General features: G+C 50.3%; 1 protein-coding gene across 14 annotated transcripts in view; it reads right to left on the bottom strand.

Moving 5' to 3' along the window:
- PITPNM2 (phosphatidylinositol transfer protein membrane associated 2) overlaps positions 1 to 18,928 on the bottom strand; it is a 168,853-nt gene that overhangs the window by 96,196 nt on the left and 53,729 nt on the right. The window contains exon 1 of one of the 14 annotated variants that reach the window (XM_064379630.1): positions 18,601 to 18,683. The exons of the other annotated variants lie outside the window; for them this stretch is intronic. The gene's annotated coding sequence lies outside the window, so the exon portion shown is untranslated. Of the gene's footprint in view, positions 1 to 18,600; positions 18,684 to 18,928 lie in introns of those variants that run through there. 14 annotated transcript variants of the gene reach the window in all.

Here is an 18,928-nt window from a genome sequence, read left to right as displayed (position 1 = left end):
GTCCAGTGAGCACTATGGACAGTGCTCAGAAATTTGTGAATCTAATCACAGTTTTATGCCTATCGTCCTAGAATTAACTCCCTTAAAATATTTTGAAACCTGAGTCACATCCACATTTTAATAAAGCTACTCAGCATTAACCTTTTAAGTTAAAGATGGAGGGGGTCTACATCTCTCTGCAGTGAATGCCTCAACCAGACACATCCACATGATTCATTGTTATCCTATCAATGACCTGCCGTGACCTGCCACTGGCTCCAGGTGGCTACTGAGCACTTGAAATGTGATGAGTGGGAGCGGGAAATGGAATTTTTCCACGTTATTTCACTTTAATTTACAACTAAACTTAAATAGTCACACGAGGCTGGTGGTGACTGCCCTGGATAGAGCAACCCAAAGGTCTGACAACTTGACAAGTGTAAAAGGATACATGGTCCAGGCCCAGGCCTAGCTCCTGGTCTCTTCCCTCAACCCCTCCTCTCCCTACTTACCCCACAGTGTCTGGGCAGGGGAGCAGGCTCTATCCCCAGCCCAGCTCCAGAGATGCCTCTAAAAGGACAGAAGGTGGGTGGTGGGGCTCTCAGGGAATGGCACAGACATGAGCTGGGGAGTGGGCACCATAGACTCCATAATGATGTGGGTCTGGGAACCACCTAGAACAGGCCTCTCTTCTGCCCTGTTCTAGAACCCCTCACCTGCTGTTTCCCCCGGCAACTCCTGAGTTTATCCCTGGAATGTCTGGGCAGGGGCTGTAGAATTGCAAAACCCCCCTCTCCCCCAAACACGATCCCTTATGCGGTGACAGAGACCCCTGAGGGGATTGTGCAGAGGGTCTTGGTTCTTGGGTGGGCTGTGGAGCTGGGCACTCAGGGAAAGCTTTGCATACCCACGAAGCTGCTCTCTCAGGCTCCTCTGGCAGGGAGTGTCAGGATGAGAATCCAGACCTGACTGCTACCCAGACCTCTCACTTGCAGATGCAAAAATCCAGACTCAGAAAGGAAGTACCTTCTCCAATAGGGTGTGGTCTGACACCCAGGGCCCTGACCCCTTGCCCACCTGGCCCTGCAGGAGCCTCCTGAGAGGTCTCTCAGGAGCAGACCCAGGGGCAGGGGACACCATGCACCCTTGTTGGATAGGCAAAAGTCTGCCTGCTTCTCGGCAGCTGTGTGGCTTCAAAGCCCAGACAGCAGGGACTGAAAACCGAGCAAGCTACCCCTCTCCTGTCCCAGTCCCACCTCTCCTGTCCCACCTCTCCTGTCCCTTTTCCCACCAAAGCTGAGAAAGGAGGGATAGTGGAGACTCCAGAAAAACAGAAAAAATTTAAACACACCCCTAAGTAAAACATCATTAACTCCCTTTGTGCTGAGCCCACAAACAGGTAAGAGTCACCCAGAGGTGGGAGCTGCAGCTGAGGATGGGCCTGTACCCCCACCCTGCAAAGCCTTCTCCTAGCTCCCTCAACAGACTGGCTAGAAGGACCAGGACATGCTCAAAGCCCTGAATGGCCTCTCTCCACCCACTCAGAGTGATGGCCAGCAGGCTCTGCCCTGCCACCTCTCTGCCCTGACAAGGCCATGGGCAAGTTCCCGCCTTGGGGCATCTGTACTTGCCACTAGCCCTCCCCTCTGCTCAAGGACCCCTTCTCATTAAGGCCTTCCATGACACCCTTATGTAAAACTTAGCCCTGACTCTAACCCTGGCATTCCTCTGACCCTTTCTAATTTTCTTCAGAGCACTGATCGCTATCTAGTACCTGACTTACTTTTCTTTCTTCTTTCCTTTTTATTTCAAAAATTGTGGTAAAACACATAGAACATAAAATTTACCATCTTAGCCACTTCTTTATTTTTATTTTTTTTGAGACAGAGTCTTCTTGCTCTGTCGCCCATACTGGAGTGCAGTGGCACAATCTCAGCTCACTGCAACCTCTGCCTTCCGGTTCAAGCGATTCCCCTGCCTCAGCCTCCAAGTAGCTGGGATTACAGGCACCCGCCACCATACCTGGCTAATTTTTGTATTTTTAGTAGAGACAGGGTTTCACCACGTTGGCCAGGCTGGTTTCGAACTCCTGACCTCAACTGATCCTCCAGCCTCGGCTTCCCAAAGTGCTGGGATCACAGGCGTGGCCACTGTGCCTGACCCATCTTAGCCACTTCTAAGTGCACAGTGTCATGGCATTAAGCACATTCACATTGTTACGTAACATCCCCACCATTCTCCAGAACCAATTCACCTTCCAAAACTGAACTCTCTACACATTACACACTAACTCCCCATTTTCCCTTCCCCAACCCCAGCCCTCACTGTTCTGTCTGTCGTTATGCATTTGACAACTCTAGGGACTTCATCATATAATCATGGTAAGTGGAATCATACAGTATTTGTCTTTCCATGTCTGGCTTCTTTCACCAAGCGTGTCTTATTGGGTTCATCTACATGCAGACAATTTTATAAATTGTCTGCCCAGGTAATAGTAGCACATGCCTGTAGTCCCAGCTACTTAGGAAGCTGCGGCGGGAGGATCATTTGACCCAGGAATTTTAGTCCAGCCTGGGCAACGTAGCAAGATCCCATCTCTAAAAAAAAAAGTTTTTAACGGTCTGTCTCCCCTACTAGAATGGAGTCTCTGTGAGGGCAGGGATTTTGGTTGTCTGTATTCACTTCTGTATCCTCAGGCTGGAAGAACACTGGCACTCAGCAGGCACTATATAACATTTCTAAATATACAAATGGATGGATGGATGGATGGATGGATGGATGGATAGATGGATGGAGACCCTGTAGAGGTCAGTGCCTGGCCTGAAGTTATGTCCTCATCCCTACTGTAGACTAACTCCTGGTCCCACCCTACAGCTTTGGAACTGAAGAAACAGGCCTATCATCCCCAAGAGGCAGCAGTGCTCAGATGCCCCACTTGATGGCAAGCTCCTCCCAGGTGACTGCTTTGAGGCTTTTCCCCAGATATAACATGTCTATGGGAGGATTATGACATGAGCAGATGAGAGTACCCAGCCATGGAGGTGACAATGTGCCTTAAAGCCTCACAGGGCAGCAGCCACCAGGAAGCAAGATGGAGGCCAGGAAGGTCCTGGAACACCAGAATTTGGCCAACAGAGCCTGAGGCAAGCACGTGGAGGAGCCACAGCCTGGGGGCATTGAAGACACATGGGGATATGGCAGCTGGCCAGGAGCTGGGCTACAACCTTGAAGTCACTGGCCTCTCACCTTCTCCTTGTCCTGCCGGGCTATTTATAGCCTCCCTGTCTCTGAAAACTCCTTTACCCATTTTTCTGAGCTGGATGAGCTTAGTGAATTGAAGTCAGGTGGACAACCCCCCACAACCTCAGCAAGCCTGCCAGGTGACTGTACTCAGGCCAGGCCTGCTGGCATCTTCTGCTCTATGACAGGGACCCTTGAGGGCCTGCTGAAAGTCACAGGGTTGGGGTGTCCCAGGGAAGGTGGCATCTAAAGAGAGGGCAGCAGCTGGGCACCCAAGCAAACCTCGCCCACAGGTGCTGGACGATGGTGACCCCAGAAGGGCTCAGCTCACCCCAGGCCTCCTCCCTGCTTCAGGAAAAACAGATAGGGACAGTGGAAAAACAGCTGTACCTTTAAATTATCCAGCCCACAGATACGAAAAACATTTGCATGCTGAAGCTGTTTGCATATTCGGTTATTTTTAGGGTGAACCCAGTTGCCTCCCCTTGGAACCGGATGAAGCCCCAGAGGCACGTAGTCCTTTTTCCCAGATGGGGGTCCTGGTCCTGTTTCCCTGGGAATGAGGCTTGAGCATGAGCTCTCTGGGACCCAACCCCCAACCAGAACCACGCAGTGCATCCAGGCTTGAGGGAAGGACTGGAGCACCAGGGACCCAAGGCTGCAACTTTGAAGATTTGCCACTGCTGACATCATTGGCCACCCACCTGGGGCCAGAAAGAGCCCCTCTGCTGCCCCCAGAGAATGGGTGAAGGGACGAACACTCAGCCTACTGCCTCTTCTCATGCCAGGCCCAGCTGATGGGAATATTTTGTGGAGATATTTCTAGAGCCAGCAGCAATTAAAGCATTTTCTCTTCCACTCCCCTTCCCCAAAACAAGAATAAATCAGTTCTACCAATTTCCCAGCTAATGATTTCCTCCATTAAATTAAAAAGAAGCAGAAAATGTTTTCTTAAATGGATTACCAGCCCTGTGCTTTCAGGGACCATGTGACCTGTCAACTCCTTTTAAGGTCTGATACATCAAAGTTCCTGAATTAACTTTTAATAAATAAAAAAGTCATAGTCTAATAAGCACCACCCCACATGCCAACCTCCCCTGTCAAGGGTCAGCTCTGAGCTGCCTCTGAGAAGTCAGCTTAATCAGGCCAAAAATGGCTCTTAATAGAGCACCAGATCCATTCCACAGACGGGTAAGATGAGGCAGAGAGATGTCAGGTGCCCAAGCATAGAGGTGAACCTAGATTTATGGCATGGACTGTGGAGTCCTACATGTGAAACTGAGTCCTTGATTTCAAGGGGCACCTGTCTGGAGATATACAAACAAATAGATCCAGGAGCTGAGGAGTAACTAAGTAGGTGTGAGCTAGCATCATCTGTATGACCCAGATGGGGGCTCCTGGGCAGGACCTGGTCTTCTCTTCCCCTTTTGATCCCTTGCAGCACCTGGTACAGGGTCAGCACAGAGTGCTGACATCTTGTTTGCTTCAAAAAGTCCACTCCCTACAACACAGACAAACCTCAAATACACGATGCTGAGCAAAAGAAGCCAGACACAAAAGGCCCACTCCGTACCTATGAAACATCTAGAAGAGGCAAATCCACAGAGAGAGAGTATGGCAGAGGCTACTGGGGGTAAGAAAAAGGGTTGGGAGTTGTTAATTAATGTGTGCAGTTTCTGTTTGGGATGATAAAAAAAATTCTGTAAAAGGATAGGGGTGATGGTTGCACACACTGTAAGTATATCAATGAACTGTACACATATAAATGGTTAACATGGTAAATTCTTTTTTTTGAGACAGTCTTGCTCTGTTGCCAGGCTGGAGTGCAGTGGCACAATCTCAGCTCACTGCAGCCTCCGCCTCCCGGGTTCAAACGATTCTTCCACCTCAGCCTCCCGAGTAGCTGGGACTACAGGTGCACGCCACCATGCCCAGCTAATTTTTGTATTTTTAGTAGAGATGGGGTTTCACCATGTTGGCCAGGATGGTCTCAATCTCTTGACCTTGTGATCTGCCTGCCTCAGCCTCCCAAAGTGCTGGGATTACAGGAGTCAGCCACCGCGCCAGGTAAATTTTATCTTACGTATATTTTACAATTTAAAAAAATACAAGGAGAAAAAAACCCACTCTCTAAAATGTGACTTGAAGATACAGGATGGCCAATAACTCCACAGGGACGATGGTGGGACCCTCTGCAAACTGCCCCAGCCAGACTCAATGCTTAAAGCACAGCTCAGAGGCTCACAGGGCCTGTCTTGTCATGTAGAAACACCAGGGACTTCAGAGAAGGGCTCTCTGTGTGAGCCAGCATGACTGAGCCACGATGCCCTGTCTCCCTGGTGGCCAGCCAGATGCCACAGGGCAGGAGACAGCTGAGACGGCTCCGTGGACACCTCCCTAAAAGGCACCTCCTGGTCTCTTCATTCGCTGCACCCTCTACCTGAAATGTGCTTCCCAGATATTCCGAAACTTGTTTCCTACATTTATTTAGGTGTTCACAGGGAGGTCTTCTCTGACCATCTACAGTCGGAAAAATGCAGGGAAGGTTGCTGGAGCCAGGCAGGGTAGCTGCGAGCAAGAACAGGAAAGCCAGGGCCCCAACACTGTGACATGTCAGCACCTTCATGCTCCCTCGCTACAGAAAAGCAGCTTGCAGGAGGCATCAGGTCCTGGCTCCATCATTTACCAGCTAGGGGGCCTTGGCTAGTTCCTTCAACCCTCTAAACCTCGGTTTTCTCTTCTACAAAATGGGGGTGAAGACAGTATTTGTCTCTTGGGCTTTTCTAAGAACTACAATGAGATAATGCATATTAAGTGTTTAGCATATGGCTGGGACATGGTCAAAGGTCAGTAAATGGTAACAGACATGGATTATAATGGAACTGCAACAAAAATCCCTCAAGGCTGGCCAGGAGGTGTGGGTCAGTGACCCTGAAAGCAGGGGAAGGGGCCAATAGGGCCAGACCACAACCACTACTTTTCTCAGCATGTGAATTAACTGATTGAATCCTTTGGTCCCATGTTGCATATTAGAAAACTGAAGCACAGAGAGGTTAGTGACTTGACACAGGACAAACAGCCAAGAGGTAGTGAAGCCCAGATTGAAATTCTGGTCAGCTGTCTCCAGGCCTGAGCTGGCCACCACTGTTCCATAGCATATCTCAAGGGAAGTGTCGAAGGAGGCTCAGAGAAGAGTCTCTGGCATGCAGAGGCAGACCCACAGCTGACTTGTGCAGCTCTGACATCCGGACATGAGCCTCTGGAAGCCCTAGGGAAAGGTCTCAGGGAAGCTCACAGAATGGTTGGACTGGCCTGATTCTTCTCAAGGTTCTTTTCAGGCCCAAGACCTTGGTACTTAGTTCTGCTCAGCCCAGCCACTTTGGTTAGCACCCAAGGGTGCAATTAACTCATTCAGAACGAAGGTTAGGGCACTAAAAGGAAGGGGTATCTCCATGTCCTGGTTTATGAGGCATTCCTCAGACCCTCAGAGAGCCTGGAGACAACTAGAGACCCAAATCCTTCCAGGGACTGGACACAGCAGGCCCTGCACACTCGTGGGAGACTTTGTGTCCACTGCTGAAGGGCAAGCTGCTTCCAACTTCTTCTCACAGGGGATGCATTTCCCTCGATGCAACTTTTTTTCTTTTTTTTTGAGACAGGATCTCACTTTGTCACCCAGACAGCTGGAGAACAGTGGCATGATCTTGGCTCACCGACAACCTCCACCTCCCAGGCTCAAGCAGTTCTCCTGCCTCAACCTCCCTAGTAGCTGGGATTACAGGCACGCACCACTATCGCCTGGCTAATTTTTTATTTTTAGTAGAGATGGGGTTTCACTACGTTGATCAGGTTCCTGACCTCAAATGATCTACCTACCTTGGCTTCCTAAAGTGCCATTACAGGCATGAGCCACCACGCCCAGCCCTCAAATGCAACTTTCTAAAAAATGCTTACAAACCTTTTAACTAATGATTCTCTTATGCTACCACAATACAGATTTTTTTTTCTTTTTTTCTTTTTTTCTGAGACAGGGTCTCACTTTCTATTACCCAAGCTGGAGTGCAATGGCACAATCACAGCTCACTGCAGCCTCAAACTCCTGGGCTCAGGCAATCTGCCCACCTCAGCCTCTCAAGTAGCTGGGACTACAAGTGTGCACCACCATGCCTGGGCAATTTTAAAATTTTTTGTAGAGACAGGGTCTCGCTATGTTGCCCAGGCTGGTCTCAAACTCCCGGACTCAAGCTATCCTCTGGTCTTGGCCTCCCACAGTACTGGGAGCTATCACGTCCAGCTAGCAATACAGAATTTCCAACTAGTCTCCCTCCTTTCCACTCCAGCCTCCACGAGGTGGCCCAAGTGAGCATGTTAAAATACAAACAGAAATGAGATTGTGTTACTCTCTACCTCAGAATCCTCCAAGAACTTGGATCAGACTTCGCATCAAGTCCAAAATCTTTACCATGACCTGCAAATCCTCCAAGGTTGAGCCCCTAACTCTCTCTCCATCATTTCCTACCACCTTTCCTCTTTTGTTCTGTTCCAGCCACACTGCCTTCCCTGCTTGCCTCAAACTTGCCAGGACTTCAATCTCAGGGCCTTTGTACCTGCTGTTTCCTATTTCCCAGATATTACATGACTTGCTTTCTAAATTTATTTAAGTTTCTACAAAGACGTCCTTTCTGACCATACTATCCAAGCCCCGCCACCACTCCCCACCACCACCACCCTACACCTCTCTCTTCCCTCCCCTTGCTTACTTTTCTTCCTGGCATTTAGCACCACCAAAGAGTATATTTTAGGAAGGAATTTCATTTGGTTCACTGATAAATCTGTGCTTAGAACAACGCCTGACACATAAATGGTGTTCAAAACCTCTGTTGATGGCTTTAGAAGTGAGAATGATTGGTGGAAGGTATCAACTGCAAGTGGAGGGGTGTGGGGGTGGTAGGAAGGTGGTATGGGGCTTTTGAGAATTGGTGAAAGAAGAAAAAGCTTGAATAAATGAACACAAAATAAGTTAAAATGGTAACCAAAGATCTTCCCTGCTCCGCCCAAAATACTCCCAGGCCCAGAAAGTTTTATAGGTGATGCTAGCAAACTTTTGAGACGTTCAGAAGGAAAGGTCACTCTTTGTTGCAGGGAGGGAGACAAGTAAGACAAAAAACAGGCACATCTTCATGAACAGGATGCTATCTGAGTAGGCCCTAAAGTGAGATCTGAAGACATGACCGCAACAACTTGGAATCCCACAGGGAACCATGTGTATGTCTCCTCTGCACTAATGTTGCTGCCTCCAAAAATGCCCTTCTCCACCTTGCCTCTGGTCTGAGTCTTCTGTTCCCCTTACTAAACCTGCTCTGGGGTTTAGTAACACACAGTAACTCAGGACATCCAAGTACACAGTGAGAATTGCATAAATGTTAGCTGCTGTTGGGCTTGCTTGCTGACATGTCCAAGTCCCCGGCTAATTTGTATTCCCAGTGCCTCACACCATAGCAGGTATACAAAAAATGATACAGGAAATGAACGAGGCACACAAAAGCCTAGCAAAAGCTACATATTTACTCTAAAAAAAGCTTTCAGGCACAGCTACTGTAGGCATGAAAACCAAGGCATCCAGGCTGCGCAGCCCTGAGCCCACCCTCAAACTCTTGGCCCCATGAAATCAGGCAACAGGGGCCCTAGGTAAGCCAGAGGGCACTGAAGTTTGCCTCAAAATTAACGCTTCCTGATATGAGCAAGGTGACAGCAACTAGAAATCGCTACCCTCTCTGCACCCAATGAAGCTGATAGAAAGCTCTGGGTGACTCAAGGCTCCAAAATGTACCATTTGCCTGGCTGTTTACTTCCCCTTTATGCAGCTCAACCACTTAGATCCTTCTTCCTACTAGTAGGAGACAGATCCCAGTGGTGAGAAAAAAGAAAACCAGTTCTAGAGCCTCAAGGGTCTTTAAAACTGAGCTGAGGGAAGTCAAAGAAGAAGAAAGATGGAGGAGGAAGAGAACAGAATTTTTCCTCCCATATTCATACAAAAAGATCTTGAATACCCCTGCTTCATCCCCAACTATCACCACTCATGCAAACAAAGCCAGAGAAACCCCTGTATTAACTACTGCTCTAGGAACTGACTGTGTCTTTCTCCCTCATTTATCAATCCCCTACCAGCCTTCAGACTCAGGCCAAAATTCCATGGAGCAGGAAAGCAGGTAAGACCTGGGTTCTGAGTGTGACAAATCACTGTCCTCTGGGAAAAGGCCCTGCTGCAAGCCATCAAGACCTGCAAGCATGAGTCAGAGCCAACAAATGGACATATTTTACAGCCAGTGGAAGGACAGCAAGCTTTGCCCATGAACAAAGATGATTCAGTGGAGCCGTAGAAAGGAAATTAACATTTATGCAGTGTTCTTGGAATTATCTACAGCTGTATAACAAATTAACCCAAAACTTGGCAGTTTAAAACAAGAAACATTTATCATTTCACTCTGTTTCTGTGGATCAGGAAGCTGAAAGTGGCTTGACTGAGTGTTTCAGAATCTTCCATTGGGTCATAGTCAAGATGTTGACCAGGGCTGCAGTCATCTGAAGGTCTGGCTAAGGCTGATAGAGTCACTTCTGAGTCAACTCATGTACATGACTGATAAGTTAGTATATGGTTTCTGGCAAGAGGTCTGTCCCAGTTCCTCACGACATTTTTGGACCTTTCCAGAGAGCCTGAGTGTCCTCACAAGATGGTGGTTGGTTTTCCACAGCAAGTGATCCAAGAGAAAGGACAGCAGAAACCACAGTTTCTTTTTTTAGAGACAGAGTCTCACTCTGTCACCCAGAGAATGCAGTAGTGCAATCTCAGTTTACTGCAACCTCCACCTCTCAGGTTCAAGTGATTCTCCTGGCTCAGGCTCCCGAGTAGCTGGGACTACAGGCACAGGTGCCACCACACCCAGCTACTTTTTTTTGTATTTTCAGTAGAGATGGGGTTTCACCATTTTGGCCAGGTTGGTCTAGAACTCCTGACCTCAAATGATCTGCTCGCCTCAGCCTCCCAAAGTGCTGGGATTACAGGCATGAGCCACCGCACCTGGCCACACTATCTTTCATAATTAGGCCTTGGAAGTCACACTCCAAGGATAGAGTCATTTCCAACACCCTATGAGACACATAGGTCAGCCCGATTCAGTATGGGAGGGGACTGTACAGGGGTATGACTACAGGGATGGGAGACTGGAGCCAGCCTGGAGGTGGCCAGCATAGCCACATTGTGGTCTTCCTTCTTTTTTCTTTTTTTTTTTTGAGACAGAGTCTCACTCTGTCACGCAGGCTGGAGTGCAGTAGCATAATCTCGGCTCACTGCAATCTCCGCCTCCTGGGTTCAAGCAATTCTCCTGCCTCAGCCTCCTGAGTAGCTGGGATCATAGGCACATACCACCAGGCCCAGCTAATTTTCATATTTTTAGTAAAGACAGGATTTACCAGGTTGGTCAGCCTGGTCTCAAACTCCTGACTTCATGATCTGCCCGCCTCGGCCTCCCAAAGTGCTGGGATTACAGGTGTGAGCCACCAAACCCAGCCATTGTGGTCTTCCTAACCCTTGATCAAGACCATCTTCTTTCATCCTCAAAACAGCCCTCGAAGTCAGACATTTTCATTTACAGACATAGGTTCCTGTGTACACACACTGACCTGACCCTCTTTTCCAGCCTCCTTGGGGCAGAGAGAACGAATCAGTGGTGAGCCATGCATGTAGTAAAATTATGGTTGCAGGAATCCAGGAAAAAGGAGGCTCAGGAGAAGTGGTGCAGGGTTCAGCCACTCACATGGTCACCGCCTTGCTGCCAGGGCCAGGCCACTCAGCTACTGGTGGCCTTACAGAAACAGCAAGGAGCATCTGCTTTCTTGGTTCTGCCACCTTGCCCCCTCCCGAGGTGCCTGACTTCACGGCAGGATTGCCATCCTGCAGACAGTTCATTAGGTGGCCCCCTGTGCATGATGCCTAAGCGATCTGTAGCTGCAGGTGCCACCTCATGGGGTGTGCAATTTACAGTCACTCAGAGGTGGAGGACACAGGTGAAGAATGCGTCAGTCCCACCAGCTGCCAAAGCTGCCTGGTCTCGCAGGAAAACACAACTGAGGCTTATCAATTTTCCCCACTTTATTCTTACCACCACACACAGGGAAGAAGAACTGATTAAGTCCATAAATCTAACTTTTCCACCTAGGGCTGGATGGTTCTCAAGAATGGTTATTCCTTCTCTGCACAGGCTGGGGTTGGGGGTGCTGAGTCGTGGAATGGGGACAGAAGTTGGTATCACCACCTCCAGGACCAAATCCATTTCTCAATGGCACAAATGCAGAGAAGTGCATTTGAGCACTACAAGCACTAGGGTCAGCTTTGCTGATATTTTGGAAGAGACAATGACATTATGATCCCCAGGTGGGCCACAATGATTCACACTGGAAGGCACTTTCCTGCTGTTACCCAGAGCGTATAGGAGCCTGGCCTGAGTTTCTACACAGATGTGTAGAGGGGCCGGGTGTGGTGGCTCATGCCTGTAATCCCAGCACTTTGGGAGGCTGAGGCAGGTGGATCACCTGAGGTCAGGAGTTCGAGACCAGCCTGACCAACATCGTGAAACCCCGTCTCTACTAAAAATACAAAAAATTAACTGGGTGTGGTGGCACATGCCTGTAATCCCAGCTACTTGGGAGGCTGAGGCAGGAGAATCACTTGAACCCAGGAGGCAGAGGGTGCAATGAGCCAAGATCGTGCCATTGCACTCCAGCCTGGGCAACAAGAGCGAAACACTGCCTAAAAAAAAAGATGTGTAGAAGCACACCTTTGGGCTGCCTCATCGTGTAGAGAAGACCTTGGCCTTGGAGAATTAGAGCTGTCCTGACCTACTTCCAAGCTGTGAGACCTCCTTGCACCCTGAGTCCTCATCTTTCACCCTGCCTTGTGGGGCTGATTCGAGGGGGAAGTGGTATGACATGCACAGAGGCCCCAGAATGGCACCCACAAGGGGAATAGAGTCAACACTGAGCTGTTTCTCCATTCCTCCTTGCCCTCTTGCTTTGTTTTGAAACCTGAGGGATCCCTGGAGTAAGGTGGCCCAACAGAGAAATCCCCCAAAGAGCATTCTGCACCTACACACTGCAGTGGGTATGGCCAGCCCCACCTGGATGCTGCAGACTCTTTCCTGCAACCCCTGGGTACAGCCTTGGGCTCAAGAACCAGGACTAGCTCGGGGGTGGCCCAGCAGAAAGCTGAGCAGGGCAGCTAATTTTAATAAAAGGACTCCAGGCCTGGCACAGTGGCTAACATCTGTAATCCCAACACTTCAGGAGGCCCAGGCAGGAGGATGGCTTGAGGCCAAGAATATGAGACCAGCCTAGGACAACATAGTGAAACCTCTATTTTCCCAAAACAAACGAAAAGGACTCCATCCTCCAGAAAGCACTGCCACACTGCAGCTTCAAACAGGATTACTAAATCACTATTCGAAAAGACAATTAAAACAAGATTAAATAAATACTTAACTGCCTTCATCTTCATCTCTGGGCTGTGATCAGTCAAGCTAATCTAGGCTTGCTGGGTTCCCATATCTGCCCAAAAGCCTCCTCAAGACTTCAGAACTCCTCCTCAAAGTAGGGCCTCATGCCAGACATAGCCTGGCTCCCCAAGTTCAGCCTGCGGACCTGCGGCGTCCTTCAGCAAAGCTGCCTCTGCCTTTGCCGTGCCCTCTACTAACCCACCCCAGGACTCTGAAAGAGCAAGGAAAAGCTGCCAGAAAGCTGGAAAGAAATCCTCTCCTTCCTGATCTCTGCAACTCCTTCTCCCTCTCAGTGGCTGCTCAAAGGAAGGCCATTGCCTCCCCACCTCGAACTCTCCCCCCAGCCCCTGGAGACCCTCTGGGAAGCTACAGTTTATGCTGCTTACAATCCCTGTTATATTGTCCTCTGACCCCCTCGCCAACTCAGAACTGTGTTTGAAATGTAAAAGCACCCTTTAAAAATGCACTTGTGATCCACTGATATATGGATGGACAAAATGTGGTCTTATCCACATAGTGGAAGATGAGTCAGCCATGAGAAGGAATGAAGCTCAGATGCATGCTCCTACATGAACTTGAAATCATGAGGCGCAGTTGAAGAAACAAGACACAAAAGGCCACATGGTATATCACTCCATTCATATGAAATGTCCAGCACAGCCAAATCTAGAGACAGAAAGTAGATTAGTGGTTGCCAGTGGCTGGGGGTTTAGGGACAAATGGGGGATAACATCTATCTAAGACCTCATTTTGGGGATGATGAAAATGTTCTTTTTAAAAAAATCTTTATTTTTACACATTGTAAGAGTATAGAAGAAAATGTTCTAAAATTAACTGTGGTGTTCATTGTACAACTCCGTGAACATACTAGAAACCACTGAATTGTATACTTTTGACGGGTGAATTGTATGGCATGTGAACTATATCTCAGTAAAGCTGTTATTTAAAAGTACAAACACACACACACCTTGAAATAACTGTCTGTAATCAACAGAGTCTGGCTGCTATAGTGGAGCCACCCTCTGCTCCTGAGCCCCTGCCTCCTGCCACTCAGCAGCCCCTCCACCCCTCCAGAGCCACTTCCTCAGCTCCCGCTCCCTAGAACCTGAAGTACTGACTCTGGGGCCTGTCCTGGGAGGGAGAACAAGCAAAAGACTCAGCCACCATCCCAAAGTCCAAGGATGGAGCCAGAGGCCTCAGAAGACAGGCTGCTGCAGCCCAGGAGAGACTGCTCTTCCATGGCTTTAATACCTCCAACCTTGAGACCAGAAGCCTGAAGACACCGACATCCAGTTGGTTTATGAATGACGGTGGGGAACATGGAGTCTGTGGAAGGATGAAAAGCCGGGAGGCCTGGGCCAGAGCCCAACACCATAAGAACCCCCTGGGCAGAGGCATCCCCATCCATATTCTTAGGATCAGCCCCCTCATCTCAGGGACAAAACCGGGGATCCCAGCGAGAGGCCCCTCAGGCTGGGCTCTGAGGCTGCAGCTGGCCAAGTGAGGCAGGCCTGGGGTCACTATGTGGCTATGAGAAAGGCCTGGTTAGGGGCCACATGGACACAAAGCATCGTCAAACATGCCAGGTGTCACTGAGCCATGGCAGCTGCTTCTCTTGTGGCACTGCTGGCTTGGCCAAACGAGCCAGGTGACACATTTCAGAAATACTTGTCTTACTTGAGCCTCATCAGTCCAGGACTGGCTGTAAACTTAAACAGGGTTGACCCAGGTAACAGGTCCGTCAGCTGGAGGAACGGAACTTGAGTGGTGCAGGGTGCCCCAGAGCACCCGGAAGCCTGTCCAGGCTCTCAGAGAGCTTAGGGAGGTTCCCAGAGGGGGTGACCCTGGCTGACCTTGAAAAGGCCCCATGTCTTCACCCAGCAGGCTGAACCAAAGCCCCACCAAGGCCTGTGAGCCCATGCTTCCTGCCAGGCTTGTCCTCCAGCGCATCAGGCTCACACACAATGCCATGAAAGTCTCTATCATCTGCTCTGCCCCAGGAAGCGGTCTGAGTCCTCTGGGGGTATTACCCAAACAGCTGCCTCCAACTCTGGCCATAACGCCAGGAACTTGGGAAGCTGGTAATTGGATAATAAACTCTTCTCCTCCTCCACAGGACCATAAAGCACCATCCTCCATCTGCACAGATGCATCAAAGGCCCAGAGAGCCCTCTCCAAAACCAAGCACAGACAGTAGGGTGGAGTCCTGGGTTCAGCCTCCACCTCCTAGGGGCAGCTCCCAGGTGGGGCCAAGGGCAGGGAAGGGCAGGTTCCCATCTGAGAATTGAAGGCCTTGGACTGAGCGACCTCCTGCCTTTGACCACACTTCAAACTCACAGTTGGGAACAAACGTTGCCATCTACCCCCACAGCAAGATCACAGCCACACAACCTCTCCTTTCTTCACTCTATCAGTACACACTCGCAGAACTAGACACGTGAAAATATTTATATGACCAGATTAACTTCTGGGCTTCATGGTGCACTGAAGCAAGCATGTTTATCCTTCCCTCACACAACACTTTTTTCTCAGTTACTTCTTTTTCAGGGCGCTGGGGCTCACAGCATGGCACTATGTCTGCGTTAGAGCAGCTGGCGGGGATCTGAGAGCCCCCACCCCACCATCCTTGAACAGCAGGCTGATTCAAGGCTGGGAGCCTGGCGAGAGGTTCTGGGGACACGGGCTAGTCCTCTGGGGAGCTGGTTATCTCTGTTCCAGACCCTGGCTCCTGGCAGTAGCCAAGCTTGCTGGACAGTCACCCCTGTGGTGACAGGAGAGCTGAGGAAATTGGAACCGACAGCCCTGTGCTGGGCACAGATCCTGCTTGGCAGCCCCTACTGACAGTTGCTCTGCGCTGCCATCTTTAGAAACAATCGTTTCTTGGGTGTGCACCCACATGTGTACATCTCGATTTTACAGGCTCTGTTAAAAGCGCAAAGATCTTTCAGGTACTCAACAAAGCAAGATGTCGTGATGTTGCCACCAGCCTGCCCCCTCCTCCCCCCGCCTCCGACCTGTCACCCACATGAAGTGAGATGAAGCGTCTTCCAATACACACGTCGGAGTGTGTCACTCCTCTGAGTAAAGCCCCCAACGATCCCCTTGGGTTTCAAGACAACATCTAAGCTCCTTAACCAGGGCATGAGGCCCCAACCTAGTCATTTCTGCAGCTCGGCCCCAGCCAGACTCACAGACAGGAGCCCGTGGGGCTCATCCTGCCTTGGGGCCTTTGCAAAGGCAGTTCCCTCTATCAAGAAGACCCTCCCTCATTTACACCCAACCCTGCCTCCTGTGTCATGTGAACTTGGCACCACACAGGGTCTAGACAAAGCATCAGCACCCTGAGCCTCCCTCCATGGGCTCCACGCCCCAGGGGCAGGCCCCCCAACCCCACTTCCACAGGGTCTGACACTATCGTAAGGATCACCACTGCCGGTAACTGATCCTCTGGTGGCTTGAGAGCTCCTTGAGAGTGGGAGCTAGAACTGATTCACTTCTGCATCCCTGTAGCTCAGAGCCCACACTCAGGGCTGAATGATGGATCCATACATGTGTTGCCTGTTCAAGGAGCCAAAGTGGCTTGTCCCCTGATGCCCTAAAGCACCAGGAATACATTGGGAGTTGGGGCGGGGGGACAGACCCCTCCTCCAAGTGACTGGCCCCACTTCCATGTGACAGCAGCCCACTCCTCATTTGTAGCCAGCAAACATGCCCAGGCACCATTTATTTACACAATATGAACACATGCCCTGCTTGCATCCCCAGCTCTTGGCCCTGGTTAAATGAGGCCACAGAAGGGGAACAGGCTCACACAAGCCACTTCCCAATACTGGTAATTGCACCATATTTTATTCACCGTGAGTTCCCAGGATTCTTGCCAGCTTACCAACTTCAATCCTTTTCTATGAAAAGTGTGTCCTGGGCATGTGTTCTGTTCCTCACCCAATGCAAGAATCTGCTTCTAGCTAGGAAGAGGCAGTGGGAAGATGGGTAGGGGGACAAGGAATGAGATAGAACACAGAAGGACATGGAGAAGGAAGAAAGAGGGAGGAAGGTATGAGGAAGGAGCAGAGAGGAACAGGAGCCAGCTGCAGGCCCGGGGGCATCTGGAATCCCTCCCCTTGCACTACTAGTTTAAACAAGGGTCCCAGTGCCTGAGCAGTGAGGACCTGGAACCAGCAGACAAAGCTGTACTCTTGTCAAGAGGAGGGATCCAGGCAGGGCAGAAGCAGAAAAAAGACACAGGAACGTGGCTTGTGGAAGCCAGGATCCACCCAACAGAATGGCCGCCTGGCCATAGAATCCTCCAGGCACAGCCGATTTCCCAGCCCCTCTGCAACAAAAGTGAGGCCCCGGGAAGCTAGGAGAACTAAAGGATGCTGAACTGGTGCCACTGTGCTTAGCACAACACAGCTGTCCCCAGGATTCCTGTGGGGCCACCCTGCCATCTCCCTTTTTTTTTTTTTCTCCTGAGACAGAGTCTCACTCTTGTTGCCCAGGCTGGAGTGCAGTGGTGCGATCTCGGCTTACTGCAACCTCCACCTCCTGAGGTTCAAGCAATTTTCCTGCCTAAGCCTCCTGAGTAGCTGGGATTATAGATGCCTGCCACCACGCCCAGCTAATTTTTGTACTTTTAGTAGAGACGGGGTTTCACTATGTTGGTCAGGCTGGTCTAGAACTCCTGACCTTAGGTGATCCGCCCTTCCTCGGCCTGCCACGGTGCTGAGATTACAGGCGTGAGCACCTTGCCTGGCCTGCCATCTCCCTTTTAGAAGCGATTGCAAAGTGCTAAGGGGGAAAGACTCAGCAGCCCACTTTTCTGCATAGTTCTTAATAGGTCAGCACCTCCTTCCCTCTCCTTGGCAGACCCTCCCTCATTCCTATACCCTCAACCCCACAGGCACAAGTGAGCTGTGGCTGGGAGTCAGGAAGGTAGAGTGTCTTTCTTAAGGCAAGCACAAGCTCAGCAGTGGTGGCATGGATGGGGAGGGGTTCCAGCAGACTTATTTATAGCCAGGCAGCCCATCCACACACTCTCCAGTGCAGCCTGCATCACTTGCCTGCCTGCCTGCCTTCCTCTGAGGCTTTTCAATCCATATCTATATTTATCGCCCAAAGCCGTTGGGATAATGGCAAGGCCAGAAATAGCCTTGAAGACATTCACGTGAAGATGATGGGCAGGTCCCCAGCTCCTGGGCTGACCTCGCCCCTACATCTGCCACTTAGCAGTGGGTATGGGGAACAGCTGGACAGGGCTGGGGAAGCGGCTGAAGCCAGATGGAAACAACATAATCCTCCTTTCTCTGCTGGCCTCAGCCCTCTGTAGTGATGCAGGGGACATGTCCAAAATGATACATCACAGCTGCCAGGCCACAGGGAGACCAAAGGTGACAGAGATTCCTGACGTCAGTGTGCTAATCAGAGCAGACAGTCCAGAGAAAGAGAGAAGAATCAAAGGCAGCAGCACAGACTCACAGAAAGCAGGTCACCCCCAGCACCGAGGTTGCAGGGAGATGCCCTCCTGCCTGGCTTCTTGCACTGGACAATGGAATAATGGACCCATTTCCCATTTCTGTCCTCTGGGATAAGTGCTGGCCCACAGGCTCTGGGAGATGCTCTCAGGGGAATAAGGATATGGGTCCTAAAGAGGCCTGGAATGGGTCAGGGCTCATGGGAGGAGGAAGAAGGTACCAGAGGTAAGTCAGGACCAGGACGGGGAGCTAGACATCCAGGCAGGATGGAGGGTGTCAGGGACAACCAGCCAGAGCCCTATCATACCAGGGCAGCAGTATGAGATCAGAAATATGTGCAGGCCAGGCACAGCGGCTCATACCTGTAATCCCAGCACTTTAGGAAACTGTGGGAGGATGCCTTGAGCTCAGAAGTTCAAGAGCAGCCTGGGTAACATAGTGAGACTCTGTCTCTACAAAAAGAGAAAAAAAAATTTAATTAGCTGGGCATGATGGCCTGTACCTGTAGTCTCAGCTAGTCTAGAGGCACAGGTGGAAAGATTGCTTGAGCCCAGGAGTTCAAGGCTGCAGTGAGCTAATATGCAAATGGAGGAGAGGAAGCCCCTCCTAATTGGTAGCAAACATACAGATGCCATAGAGACAACCACAGGATGGCGAGTGAGTCCCCCGAATCCCACAGGCCCCAAGTGT

Source organism: Aotus nancymaae, unplaced genomic scaffold (genome assembly GCF_030222135.1).
Source record: "Aotus nancymaae isolate 86718 unplaced genomic scaffold, 86718_ANA_hifiasm-v0.15.2.pri h1tg000021l, whole genome shotgun sequence".
In the NCBI taxonomy this organism is placed as follows: domain Eukaryota; kingdom Metazoa; phylum Chordata; class Mammalia; order Primates; family Aotidae; genus Aotus; species Aotus nancymaae.
This window is presented reverse-complemented; position numbering and strand designations above follow the sequence as displayed.